Source organism: Myotis yumanensis, unplaced genomic scaffold (assembly GCF_028538775.1).
Source record: "Myotis yumanensis isolate MYYU_CA2020_CCGP unplaced genomic scaffold, mMyoYum1.0.hap1 SCAF_2, whole genome shotgun sequence".
NCBI lineage: Eukaryota > Metazoa > Chordata > Mammalia > Chiroptera > Vespertilionidae > Myotis > Myotis yumanensis.
This window is the reverse complement of record NW_027223753.1, coordinates 128,890,806-128,903,937: the sequence shown is the minus strand read 5'-3', so window position 1 is coordinate 128,903,937 and position 13,132 is coordinate 128,890,806. Positions and strand designations below refer to the sequence as shown.

At 38.4% G+C, this 13,132-nt stretch overlaps 1 pseudogene; it reads right to left on the bottom strand.

Annotated features, from left to right (window-relative positions):
* Positions 1–10,343: 10,343 nt before the first annotated feature.
* Positions 10,344–10,873, bottom strand: LOC139002582 (large ribosomal subunit protein eL18-like; annotated as a pseudogene).
* Between the last annotated feature and the right edge of the window lie 2,259 nt (positions 10,874–13,132).

Sequence of the window (13,132 nt, the reverse complement as noted above, 5' to 3'; positions counted from 1 at the left end):
CCAATAAATGGCACTTAACAACAACAATAAGTCAAAATCATTTGAAGAATATAAGATTTTAGGGAGAGAAAAAAATAGCGACTGAATAGGTAGCAGTGTTGTCCACCTCCTCCTATGGCCAAGCCAGGAAAACTACTAAATCAGATAACATCCACCCTGAATTAATAACTTAGACACAGCTGAGAAGACAATTTTCATTAAGGAAAGGCAGAGGATGCCTAGAGAATGCCGCTTGCCAGCCATCTCCTGCATAGAACCACCACCGTGCCCCAGCAGTGAGTGACGCAATACTTCCCAGTAGGTTCCCAGATGCCTGCAGGGAGCACATGCCATCAGCGCATGCCTCCAGGCCTCCTCACCAGGCCACTGAGACCCAGTGTCCTAGGATCTGGCTCTAAGATACCATAGTGAGTGCAAGCTAGGGGGACCCCAGTGACCCACCTCCACCCAGGACCCCAGAACCATGCTGCTAGGTTGACCCAAAGCCACCCAGCATCTGCTCCACCCCCCTGCACCAGGACCTGCGGCTGGGGCAACCTGGAGCAACCCAGAGCATACCACAGGGGAGCTCTGACTGTGCAACCCAGAGCAATCAGCGCCTGCTCCACCCTAGCCCCTGGGACAGTGCTGCCGGGGCCATCCAGACAACCAATGCACACCTCATTCTGGGCCACAGGGGAGCTCAGACTGAGTGACCCAGGGCAACCCGCCCCTGCTCCAAAGAGAGAAGGGGTGAACTGAAGCAACCCAGCACACTTCTTACTCCGGTCTACAAGAAAGCAGGTATGTGTGACCCAGAGCAACATGCACCCACTTTTCTCAGGCCCCTGGGACAGAACTGCAGAGGCTACCTGGAGCAACCCAGCACAGGCCTCACCCCTATTCATATGAAAGTGTTGCCAAGGCAACCCAGAACAAGCAGGTGGGCACAACCAGGGGCCACAGGACTGCACCACAATTGCACTACCAGAGAGCCTAGGATAACATTTTTCCACAGTGCTGGGCCACACAGCAAACTGCATGCCAGTGGGCTTTTGGTACTCACGGGGAGTAGCACATCAGAGGAACTGTGCATGCACTCCCACCACCCCAAGCATCTGAAGCAGACAATTGAGGGACCAGATCAGTGGGAGAAGGGGATAGAACTCAGAACAGAGACAATAAAGGTGTGAGATTCAAGGCAGTCCCAGCCTCTGGGCTAATGATTTCTGGACCATTGCCCTGATAGGGTGTTTAATCTCTCAAACCCCAAGCAGCGTGCCCAGGGCAAGAAAGAGACAGCAAAAATGGGGAAACAAAGAAACAACCCCCAAGGAAAGAAAAGGACTCACTAGAAAAGGAACTAAATAAAAAGGAGGCATGCAATATGTCAGAAAAAGAATTCAGAGTAACGACATACAGTTCATAAACCAGATGGATGAGAAAATCAACTTTTGTAAGAATCAAGCAGAAATAAAAGATAATATAGCTACAATAAAAAACACAATGGAGGGTTTTAACAGTAGACTAGAAGTGGAGGAACAAATTAGTGAGTTACAAGGTAGGGCAGAGAAACACACCCAATATGAACAGCTATTGGAGAAAAATAATTAGAAAGCAGGAGAAGAGCCTAAGGGAGCTTTGGGACAACATGAAACAAAGTAATATACATATAATAGGGGTGTCATAAGGACAAGAAGAGGAGCAAGGATTAGAAAACCTATTGGAAGAAATAATGACAGAAAACTTCCCTGATTTGCAAAAGAAAAAAGTCACACAAGCACAGAGAGTCCTAAACAAGATGAACCCAAAAATATATACAAAAAGACACAATATAATTACAAAGGCAAACATTAATGACAGAGAACCTTACAGGCTGCAAGAGAGAGACAGAGATTTGCTTACAAAGGATCTCCCTTCAGATTTCTCAACATAAACACATCAGGCCAGAAAGGAATGGAATGAAGTATACAAAGTGATGCAAAGCAAGGGACTGAATCCAAGAATAATTTATACACCAAGGCTCTCATTCAAAATTGAAGGGGAAATCAGGAGCTTCGCAGACAAAAAAAAAAAAAAAAAAAAAAAAAAAAAAAAAAAAAAAAGTGGGTAAAGGAGTTTATCACTAACAAGCCAGCAATGCAAAAAAAAAAAAAAAAAAAATGCTAAAGGGACTGTTGTAAAAAGAAGAAATAGAAAGGGAAGGAGGAATACAGGCATAAAGAATAGAAATGGCAAAAACAAGTACCTATCTATAATAACCTTAAATGTAAATGGACTAAATGCTCCAATCAAAAGCCATAGAGTGGCTTAATGTATAAGAAAACATGATCCACATGTATGCTGTCTACAAGAGACCCACCTGAGAATAAGAGACACATACAGACTAAAAATGAAGGGATGGAAAAATGTTTTTCAGGCAAATGGAAATGAAAAAAAAAGCTAGGGTACCAATACTTATATCTGACAAAATAGACCTCAAAGTGAAGGCCATAACAAGGGATAAGGAAGGCAACTTCATAATACTGAAGTGATCAATACAAAAGAAGATACAATTCTGGTAAACATATATGTACCAAATGCAAGAGCACCCAAATACACACACACACACACACACACACACACAAAACTTCTGGAAGATATCAAGGGAGAGATCAATAGCAATACAATCATAGTAGGGAACTTTAATACCCCATTGACATCTCTGGATAAATCCTCTGGACAAAAAATCAGCAAAGAAACAGCAATCATAATTGGCTCACTAGATCAGATGTATTTAATTGACATCTTCAGAACATTTCACCCCAAAGCGAGAGAATAAGAGATACTTCTCAAGTGTATTCAGGACATTTTCAAGGATAGACCACATATTGGAACACAGAAAAAGTCTCTTCAAATTCAAGAATATTGAAATCATACCAAACATCTTCTCAGATCACAGTGGCACAATATTAGATATAAATTACAATAAAAACAATCAAAAAATTCAAATACTTGGAGGATAAAAAGCATGTTATTAAACAATGATTGGGTTACAAAAGAAGAAATACAAAACATCCTGGAAACAAATGACAATGAAAACACAACAATCCAAAATCTATGGGGCACAGTGAAAGCAGTCCTGAGAGGGAAGTTCATAGCATTACAGGCCTACCTCAAAACAAACAAACAAACAAACAAACAAAACAAATAAAAAACAAAAACAAACAAACAAAAAACAACAATACAAAAGATCAATGAAACCAAGAGCTGATTCTTTAAAAGGATAAACAAGACAAGATAGATGAACCTCTAGCCAGGCTCAACAAGAAGTAAAGACAGAGGACCCAAATAAATAAAATTAGAAATGAAAGAGGCAAAATAACAACAAACCCCACAGAAATACAAAGCATTGTTTAAAAAAATACTGTGAACAACTCTATTCCAACAAACTGGACAACCTAGACAAAATGGATATATTCCTTTATAAATACGACCTTCCAAAACTCTATTAGGAAGAAGAAAAAAATCCAAATAGGCCAATAACTATGGAGGAAACTGAAGCAGTAATTAAAAAACCTCCAGAAAACAAACAAAAAAAAAGCCCTGGGCCAGATGGCTTCACAGGAAAATTTTACCAAACACTCAAAGAAGAACTAAAACCTATCCTCCTCAGACTATTCAAAAAATTTCAAGAAGAAGGCACACTTCCAAGCTCTTTCTATGAAGCCTGCACTACCCTAATCCCAAAACCAGATAAATGCACTACAAAGAAAGAATTATAGACCAATATCTCTGATGAACATAGATGCTAAAATCCTCAACATAAACCTAGAAAATTGGATCCAGCATTACATTAGAAAGATCACTCACCATGACCAAGTGAGATTTATTCTGGGATGCAAGGATGGGACAATATCTGCAAATCAATAAAGGTGATACATTACATAAACAAATTGAGAGACAAAAATCACATAATGTTATCAATTCATGCAGAAAAAGCATTTGACAAAATCCAATAACCTTTCTTGGTAAAAACTCTCAGCAAAGTGGGAATAGAGGGGTCATACCTCAACATAATAAAGCTTTATATGACAAACCTACAGCCAGCATCATACTCAATGGGCAAAAGCTAAAACCATTTCTCCTAAGAACAGGAACAAGATCAGGATGCCCACTTTTACCACTCCTGTTCTAAATAGTATTGTGTTGGGGTCCAGCCCCAGCGGTCCAGGGGTTCCCAAAGGTGTGGACGGAGTCGGTGAAGAAGGAAGTGCTAGCCATAGGGATAAGACAAGAAGAAGAAAAAAAGGCATCCAAATTGGAAAAGAAGAAGTAAAACTGTCATTATTATCAGATGACATGATATTATACATAGAAAACCTTAAAGATGTCATAAAAAACTAATAGATTTAATAAATGAATTCAGCAATGTAGCAGGATACAAAATTAATACCCAGAAATCTATGGCTTTTTTATACACCAACTGGAAGCCCAGTGTCCGAAATCCTTGTACTCATTGGGGAAGGGGATATCCCTCAGCCTGGCCTGAACCCTCTTGCAGTCTGAGAACCCTTGCGGGGGGATGTCCGACTAATGGCTTAGGCCTGCTCCCTGCTTTACTTCTTGGTGAGCCTGACTAAGCCATCAGTCGGACATCCTTAGTGCTGCAGAGGAGCACCGCCTCTGCGCTTGCCAACCATGAGTCCAGCTTCTGGCTGAGTGGTGGTCCCCCTGTAGGAACACACTGACCACTAGGGGGCAGCTCCTGCATTGAGTGTCTGCCCCCTGGTGGTCAGTGCGCATTATAGCGACCAGTCATCCCACTGTTCCATCGATTTGCATATTAGCCTTTTATTATATAGGATAATGAACTCACAGAAAGAGAAACAAACAAACAAACAAAAAACAAAAATTCCATTTACCATTGCAACAAAAAAATTAATATACCTAAGAATAAACTTGACTAAGGTGGTAAAAGAACTGTACTGAGAAAACTATAGGACATTGAAAAAAGAGATAGAGGAAGAATGGAAGAATATACTTTGTTCATGGATTGTTAGAATCAACATCATTAAAATGTCCATACTACATAAAGAAAACTATAGATTTAATGCAGTCCCCATTAAAATACCAACAGCATATTTCACAGACATAGAAAAAACTCTCCAAAAATTCATACTGAACATAAAAAGACCCTGAATAGTCCCAGTAATTTTGAGAAAGAAGAACAAAGTTGGAGGGATCACAATAACAGATGTCAAGCTATGTTATAAAACCACTGTTCTCAAAACTTCCTGGCACTGGCACAAGAATAGACATATAGACCAATGGAACAGAACAAAGAACCCAGATATGGACCTAAGCCATTATGTTCAATTAATATTTGTCAAAGGAGGCAAGAGTATACAATGGAGTCAATTCAGTCTCTTCAATAAATGGTGTTGGGAATATTGGACAGATACATGCAAAAAAAATGAAACTAGACCATCAACTTACACCATTCACAAAAATAAACTCAAAATGGATAAAGGACTTAAACATAAGATGGGAAACTATAAAAATCTTAGAAGAATCTATAGGCAGCAAAATGTCAGACATATGTCGTAGCAATTTCTTCACTGCTATCACTTCTAGGGCAATGGAAACTAAGGAGAAAATAAACAAATGAGACTACATAAAAATAAAAAGCTTCTGCACAGCAAAAGAAACCATCAACAAAACAACAAGAAAGCCCACTTTATGGGAGAATATATTTGCCAATGTTATATCTGATAAGGGCCTCGTCTCTAAAATTTATATGGAACTCATACATCTTTAACAAAAGGAAGATAACCCAATCAAAAAATGGGCAACAGACTTAAATAGACACTTTTTGAAAATGGACATACAAAAGGCCAAGAGATATATGAAAACATGCTCAAAGTCACTAATCTTCCGAGAGATGAAAAATAAACACTACAATGAGGTACCACCTCACACCTGTCAGAATGGCTATCATCAACAAGTCAACAAATGGTAAGTGCTGGAGAGGATGTGGAGAAAAAGGAACCCTCCTTCACTGCTGGTGGAAATGCAGACTGGTGCAGACACTGTGGAAAGCAGTATGGCATTTCCTCAAAAAATTAAAAATGGAACTCCCATTTGACCTAGTAATCCAACTTCTAGGAATTTATCGTAAGTAACTAGAAACATTGATCAGAAAGGTCATATCCACCCCTATGTTCATAGCAGCACAATTTACCATAGCTAAGATTTGGAAACAGCCTAAGTGCCCATCAGCAGATGAGTGGATTAAAAAACTGTGGTACAGCTACACATGGAATGCCACCTTGCTGTAAAAAAGAAAGTACTCTTATCTTTTGCATCAGCATGGATGGACCTAGTGAGTATTATGGTAAGTGAAATAAGCCAGTCAGAGAAAGACAAATAAACTAACAAAGTGAAGACAGACTCATAGATATAGAGAATAGACTGACAGCTGTCAGAGGGGAGGGAGTGGGGGTGCTGGGTAAGAAAGGTTAAGGGATAAATTTAAAAAAAGAAGAAGAAAAAAAGACTCATGGACAGAAACAACAGTATGGTGATTACCAGAGGGAAGGGGGTGGAGGAAGGTGGAAGAGAGTAAAGACAGGATGATTGGAGGTGTAAGGAGACTTGACTTGGGGTGGTAAACACACAATACAGTATATGGATGATGTATTGCAGAGTTATATACCTGAAACATATATAATTTTATTTTCCAATGTCACCAATAAATTAAATTCAAAATAAATAAAAAATAATAATATAACCAAGTCCTGAGACCAAAATTCATATTAGTAAACACTGAATGATTTTTTCTTTTTCTAACTCACACATTATTTCTATTTCAAGCACCACTAAACTCCCAGAGAAAGATTTTTTAAAGGGGTATAAAAATGTTTTGGGGGTTGAGAAAAGTTTAATTAGTATTGTCCTATACAGTTTGGTTAATTCTTCCCTGGAATTGTAATTCACCTACATAGTTCTATACAAAACATTTCACAATATTGTAACTATATAAAGTGTTTAAAATAACATTTAAAAAGTGAGTAATAACCTAACTGCCCTGAGTAATAGAATAAATAAATAATTCTAATGATAATGGATAATATAATTCACAAATTTATATGAATGAATTAGATTAAAATGTATTTACATGACTATATCTCAAAAGCAAAATGTTGCATCAAAAAATCAGTTTGTGAAGAATACAGAGTATGATTCCATTTATACGTGATAACATTTTATGTATATTTCTGGTGAAAGGACAATGATGTGAGTGATAATACATATTCTATTCATTCACTCATTATTTATTTGAAAATTATTTTTGAGATGCTACAATGTGCCATCCTCATCCTACAGTGGGGACTCAAAGTGAACCAAACAAGCACAAATCCTTCCCCTCATGATGGCTTAAAATTAGCAAAGATAAAAAATGAAAAGATACATGTAAAATATTTAATATGTTAAAGAGAAAAATATTCTTCAGGACAATGTTTACCTTTGGTGGAGGAAAAGAAGAATATATATAGTAATAAATATTCATGTAGAGAATCTATTTCTCAAGTGAACTAAAATAAAATAGAGACCTGAAACTGGCCAAATATTAAAATTGTTTTAATCTGATGGTTGTGAAATATAAAATAAAAAGTGATATTCAAACTCTTCATAAGTGAAAAAGTATTTTTCATATCAAGTGTTGATGAGACCGTAGAAGAGAAATAAATTGCTATGTTCTTTGTGGGTATAATTTAGTAGAAATTGTGAAACACCACATACTTTCTGACTAAGCAATCCTTCCTCTAGTAATCTACATTAGAGGAACAATTCAAGAACTAATAAACTTTTGTAGATTAAGATGTTCATGTTGCATTATCCATAATAGCAAAAGCTGGAAATAACCTAAAGAAAAATGTGATTATTTAAATAAATCATGGCTCAGCAACATAATAACATATTATGTGGTTGTGGGATGAGATAGAGCTCTAGGAACCAGGGTGGAAGTGTGCCTGTGATATATTGTTGAATGAGAAAAGTTAACTACCAGGACTATATTAATGGGGTGAAGCAATATTTGGTTTAAAAAAAACTATCTATTCATGTATTCATAGAAAATGTCTAGAAGGATAGACACAAAACTATTTATAGTAGCCACCTCTGGGACATGGGATCGAAGTGGGTTTTAATGTGAGTTTGTTTATTCTACCTTATATACCTTTACAAGGTTGCATTTTAATCACTAATATTATTTAAAGAATAATACTATTAGAATAAATAATCACTAAATGAATTACTTTTCTACATGGGAAATGATCATCATCCTTTAACTCCCTGCTTTTCTCATTCCATATCATATCCACTTATCAAAACCTCATCTCTATTTAAATACAACTCCATGCTAATTCCACACCTGCCCCCATAGCTGAACATGGCTACAGAGAAATAGCCAACCATGGTGACTGGTCTCACTTTAAGTTCACAATCATTAACCTCAAGTGTGCTCATTAGTGGTGCCAAGAAATCAAAATGCATTTCCCTAAATCCAGTCAATATGTGCGCAGAAAACTTTGTCCTTTTCTCGTCAGACCTTGAACTCTATCTCCCATCTTCATTCCCAGCTGATAACCTTGTTTGCTATTTGATGGAGAAAAAAAGGAGCATCGGGAAGGGATTTCCACTCTACCTGTCCTGTGTTTTACCTTCTGTTACAATGGCTGGCTTATGATCTAAGGCAGTGGTCGGCAAACTGCAGCTCGGCAAACCGCTGCTTAGGAGCCACATGTGGCTCTTTGGCCCCTTGAATGTGGCTCTTCCACAAAATACCGGCTCTTCCACAAAATACTGACTTCTGCGCATGGGCCACGAAGTTTCAATCGCACTGTACGTGCGCACCCACAATGGTATTTTGTGGAAGAGCCACACTCAAGGAGCCAAAGAGCCGCATGTGGCTCGTGAGCCGCGGTTTGCTGACCACGGATCGAAGGTCAATCTTCTTCATATGCATCACATTCTACTCTTTCTCATCTTTAAAAAATAAAATAAAAATACAAACTTCATGGCTCCATATCCCCTTAACAAGACTTCATTTCCCTGCTCTACTTTTACAACAAACAGTTCAATGTTTAATTCTCTGACTACTGCTGTTTCCTTTGTCTCATTTTCTCTTGAACTTACTGCATTCAGCCTGTCATCCCTGCACTACACTCAAGATTGCCTTTATCACAGTCAATGACAAACTGAATTCTCAGTTCTCATCTGACGTGGCCTATCTTTTTTATTCTGTCAGCATCAAAAGTCTTTCTTAATAACAAGGCATGATCTGGGGTTAGAATTTTTATTTTATTTTAGACTTAGAAATACACTTTTTTGTTATAACTCATTTTATTTTCTATAGGAATAGTACTTTTTATCACATTTTTTACAGTTTACATTCAATATTATTTTGTACTAGAGGCCCAGTGCATGAAATTTGTGCATGGCGGGGGGTCCCCTCAATCCCGCCTGCACCCTCTCCAATCTGGGACCCCTCGGGGATGCACGACTGCCGGTTTAGGCCCGATCCTGGGGATCGAGCCTAAACCGGCAGTCAGATATCCCTCTCACAATCTTGGACCACTGGCTCCTAATTGCTCACCTGCCTGTCTGCCTGGTCACCCCTAACTGCTCCTCCTGCTGGCCTGAACACCCCTCACAGCCTCTGTGTGCCAATCTGATCACCCCTAACTGCCCCCCGCTGCTGGTCAGGTTGCCCCCAACTTCCCCCTCCCTGTTGGCCTGGTTGCCCCTTACTGCCCCCCAGCTGGTCACCCCTTACTGCCCCCCAGCTGGTCCCCCAGCTGGTCACCCCTTACTGCCCCCCCCTTGCTGGCCTGGTTGCCCCCAACTGCCCCCCTCTGCTGGCCTGGTCACCCTTAACTGCCTCCCCTGCCAGCCTGGTCACCCCCATGGCCCCCCCACTGGCTTGGTCACCCCACATAGCCTGCTTATTCAGTCATTTGGTCATCCCTCACTAACCCCTCTGCCAGCCTGGTTGCCCCACACAACCTGCTTATTCAGTTGTTTGGTCGTCCCTCACTAACCCCCTGCCAGCCTGGTCGCCCCACACAGCCTGCTTGTTCAGTCATTTGGTCATCCCTCACTAACCCCCCTGCCTGCCTGGTTATAGGCAACCATACTATGAGGGAATGAGGGTTAATTTGCATATTACCTCTTTATTATATAGGATTAGTTTCAGGTGTACAGAATAGTGGTTAGACAATCATATACCTTACAAAGTGTTTCCCCAACTGGCACCATATAGTTATTACAATATTATTAACTATATTTCTTATATCAGTTTTTGCAGCTGTGATGGCCCATTAGCCTCTGGTATACTGGAACTCCCCACCCTTGGAGCACACATAGGGTTTGGTGTGGCTGCCAGGGGTTCCCTGGGCCTTGCCAAATTCCTGTCCATCTCTTGGTCCTTGCAGAATCAGAGAGCAGGACCAAGCCACAGCCCTTAGCGGTGTAAGGCCAGCTGGTTGAAGGTAAGGAACTTACCCTCGGCCTTGGGGATGTGGCTCTAGGTGGGCTGCTCATAACATATACACACTTCCAGTTTGGGCACTTTCTGCATATGCACATTACCAGTTATAGGCCCTACAACCACAGACATTTTGTCCTCCTAGCCAGGAAGCTTCAGCTTCCAGATCATCTTGGAAAGGGACAGAGGCACTGGTTGGTGTGCTCATGAACAACCTCTTTGGCATCACTTGTTCGAAGGAGGAGTTGGTTCATCCAGCCAGAAACCTGTCCAGCTCAATCAACAGCTGGGGTAGATGTCCTGGCTATCATGCTCCTCATGCTGAACCTTTCTGCCTTTGTTGTGGCAGATGTCCACTCTCATGATGGTGCCTCCCATTTCACCAGGTCAGTAAAGAACAACTTGGCGTATCTTGATATGCTCTTGACCTTGCTTCCAGATCATTCTCCCAATTTCCTCCTACCTTACTGGCTACTTCTTCCCAGTATCCTTCTTGCTATCCTTCTTCATTCTCTCTTCTTGCCAGTTTGAAGGGGTTTTACTCATTAGTCCTTGTTCCTCTTTTTTTCTCTGTCTTTACTCAATTCCTTGGTAATCTCATTCAGTCCCAGTAAATTACTAGGAAAACCCATTTCCCTGCTGACAATTTTCAGAAATACAGCCCTAATTCAGAATTCTCTTCTGAACTCCGTGCAAAACACTGCGACTACCAATTCATTTTTCCATTTAGAAGTCTCATAGTCTTCTCACACTTGCCCTCCCACCATTTCCTCCTATCTTTATTATGATAATACTAGTAAATGGTAAGTAGATCTTTCTAGGTGATTAAGCAAAAACCATGTTGTCTCATCCCACAGCCAGTTGCTCAGAAACTGCTATTGTCTCTACTTTCAAATATGCTTAGAAATGGAACATTCCACACTATCGCTACCATGAACATCTTAGTTCTCACCACTTTTATTATCTATCTAGATTATTGGAATACCTTTGAATTTATCTTTCTATTCCTTTTTCTCCCTTCTGCCTATTCTCAACACAGTTCAGAGTGTTCTTTAAAAATATGTTAGGTCATGTTATTTCTCTGCCTCAAACCTCCAGTGCTTTCCCATCTCACTTACAGTAAAAGAAAAGATTCTTACAATGACCCAGAGAACCCTACATGATGTTTTTTTCTTTTTATTACTTTTCTGACATCATCATCTACTATTCTCCTTCTCATTCAGTTCACGCCCTGTTACTTATTGAACACACTTGACAAATTCCCTCCTGAATGCCTTTATATTTTGTATTCCTTCTTCTTGGAATATCCCCTCACTACATAGACATATAATGCTTGTTTCCTTATCTAGTCTAAACACTTTGTTCAAATTCAACCTTCTGATTGACAACTTCCATGGCAACCCTATTTAACATTGGAAACTTGCCCTCACCCTAGCACTTCCTAGTCTTTTTCTCTGCTTTTTCTGCAAAGCACTCACCACCATCATAAATATTAGATTTATTTATTTGCAATTAATTTAATGACTATAATATGAATAAATAACCTATTATAATGTCAGGATTCTGTTTTATTCTATACCCAGTATCTAAAAGATATACTTGGAAATAGGTTTTCAGTAAATGTTATTTGAATAAATGGATAAATGATCTAGTTCTATGAGACCCAAAAAATGTTGTTTGAAATAATTAAAGGACAAAGTAGATGACTTAGAAAATTGACCTAAAGAAAAAAAAAAATAAACCCATTTGCTTAAAAATTAGAATAAAATAACCTTAGTTACTATAAAAAATTAGTTACCTATTAAAATCAATTATCTGAAACCCAAAGCAATAATTTCTTAATAAATGACTAATAGACTAATTTTATCATTAAGACAAGATATTTTTATGAAGACTTCATATTTATTTTAGTTTATTATGTGATGATAGTTATGATATGAATTTGTACAATAAATTATAAAACCAAATATAAATAGTTTAATATAAACAATTAAAATATAATTTTATGTTTGTCATTGGCATAAAAACAAAAATTTGTATAACTATTGATGAAAATCTGTTACCTATGCAATAAATATTACTATCAACATCTGACTTCAATACTATAACAACAAAATTAGACATTTTCTTATATTTTTTTCTTATTGATCCTAGATGTATGATCTTGTAGAAAAGTAAAGGGTTACCTTGGTTAAAAACTTTTGTATAACTCTTCAGGTAAGAGCCTGCTATCAGAAAGTCATGAAGCACATAATTATGTGACATACATGGAGAAGTTCAGTGTTAATCTGTTTAACTGGATTTAACCTATGATTTCATAAACTTATTTGAGCATCAAACTCTTTTTTTCATAAAACACTACCTATACTAAGAAATTACATGTCCATAAAGTACACATGTATAAATGTGTTCTTTTGTTTAGTACATTGAGCTTTTTGTAATCTATCTTATTTTCCTCAGTTGGGTGTGGCTTTTGAGAAATACCTGATTGAGTAAATTGTTTCAGTTGTAAATATATAACCAGGGAATGATGATCATTTTAATTATCAGCTTTTTATGATTAAGATTGTGAATTTTTCAATGTCACATTATTTAATAACATATATAAGTTTCTATATAACA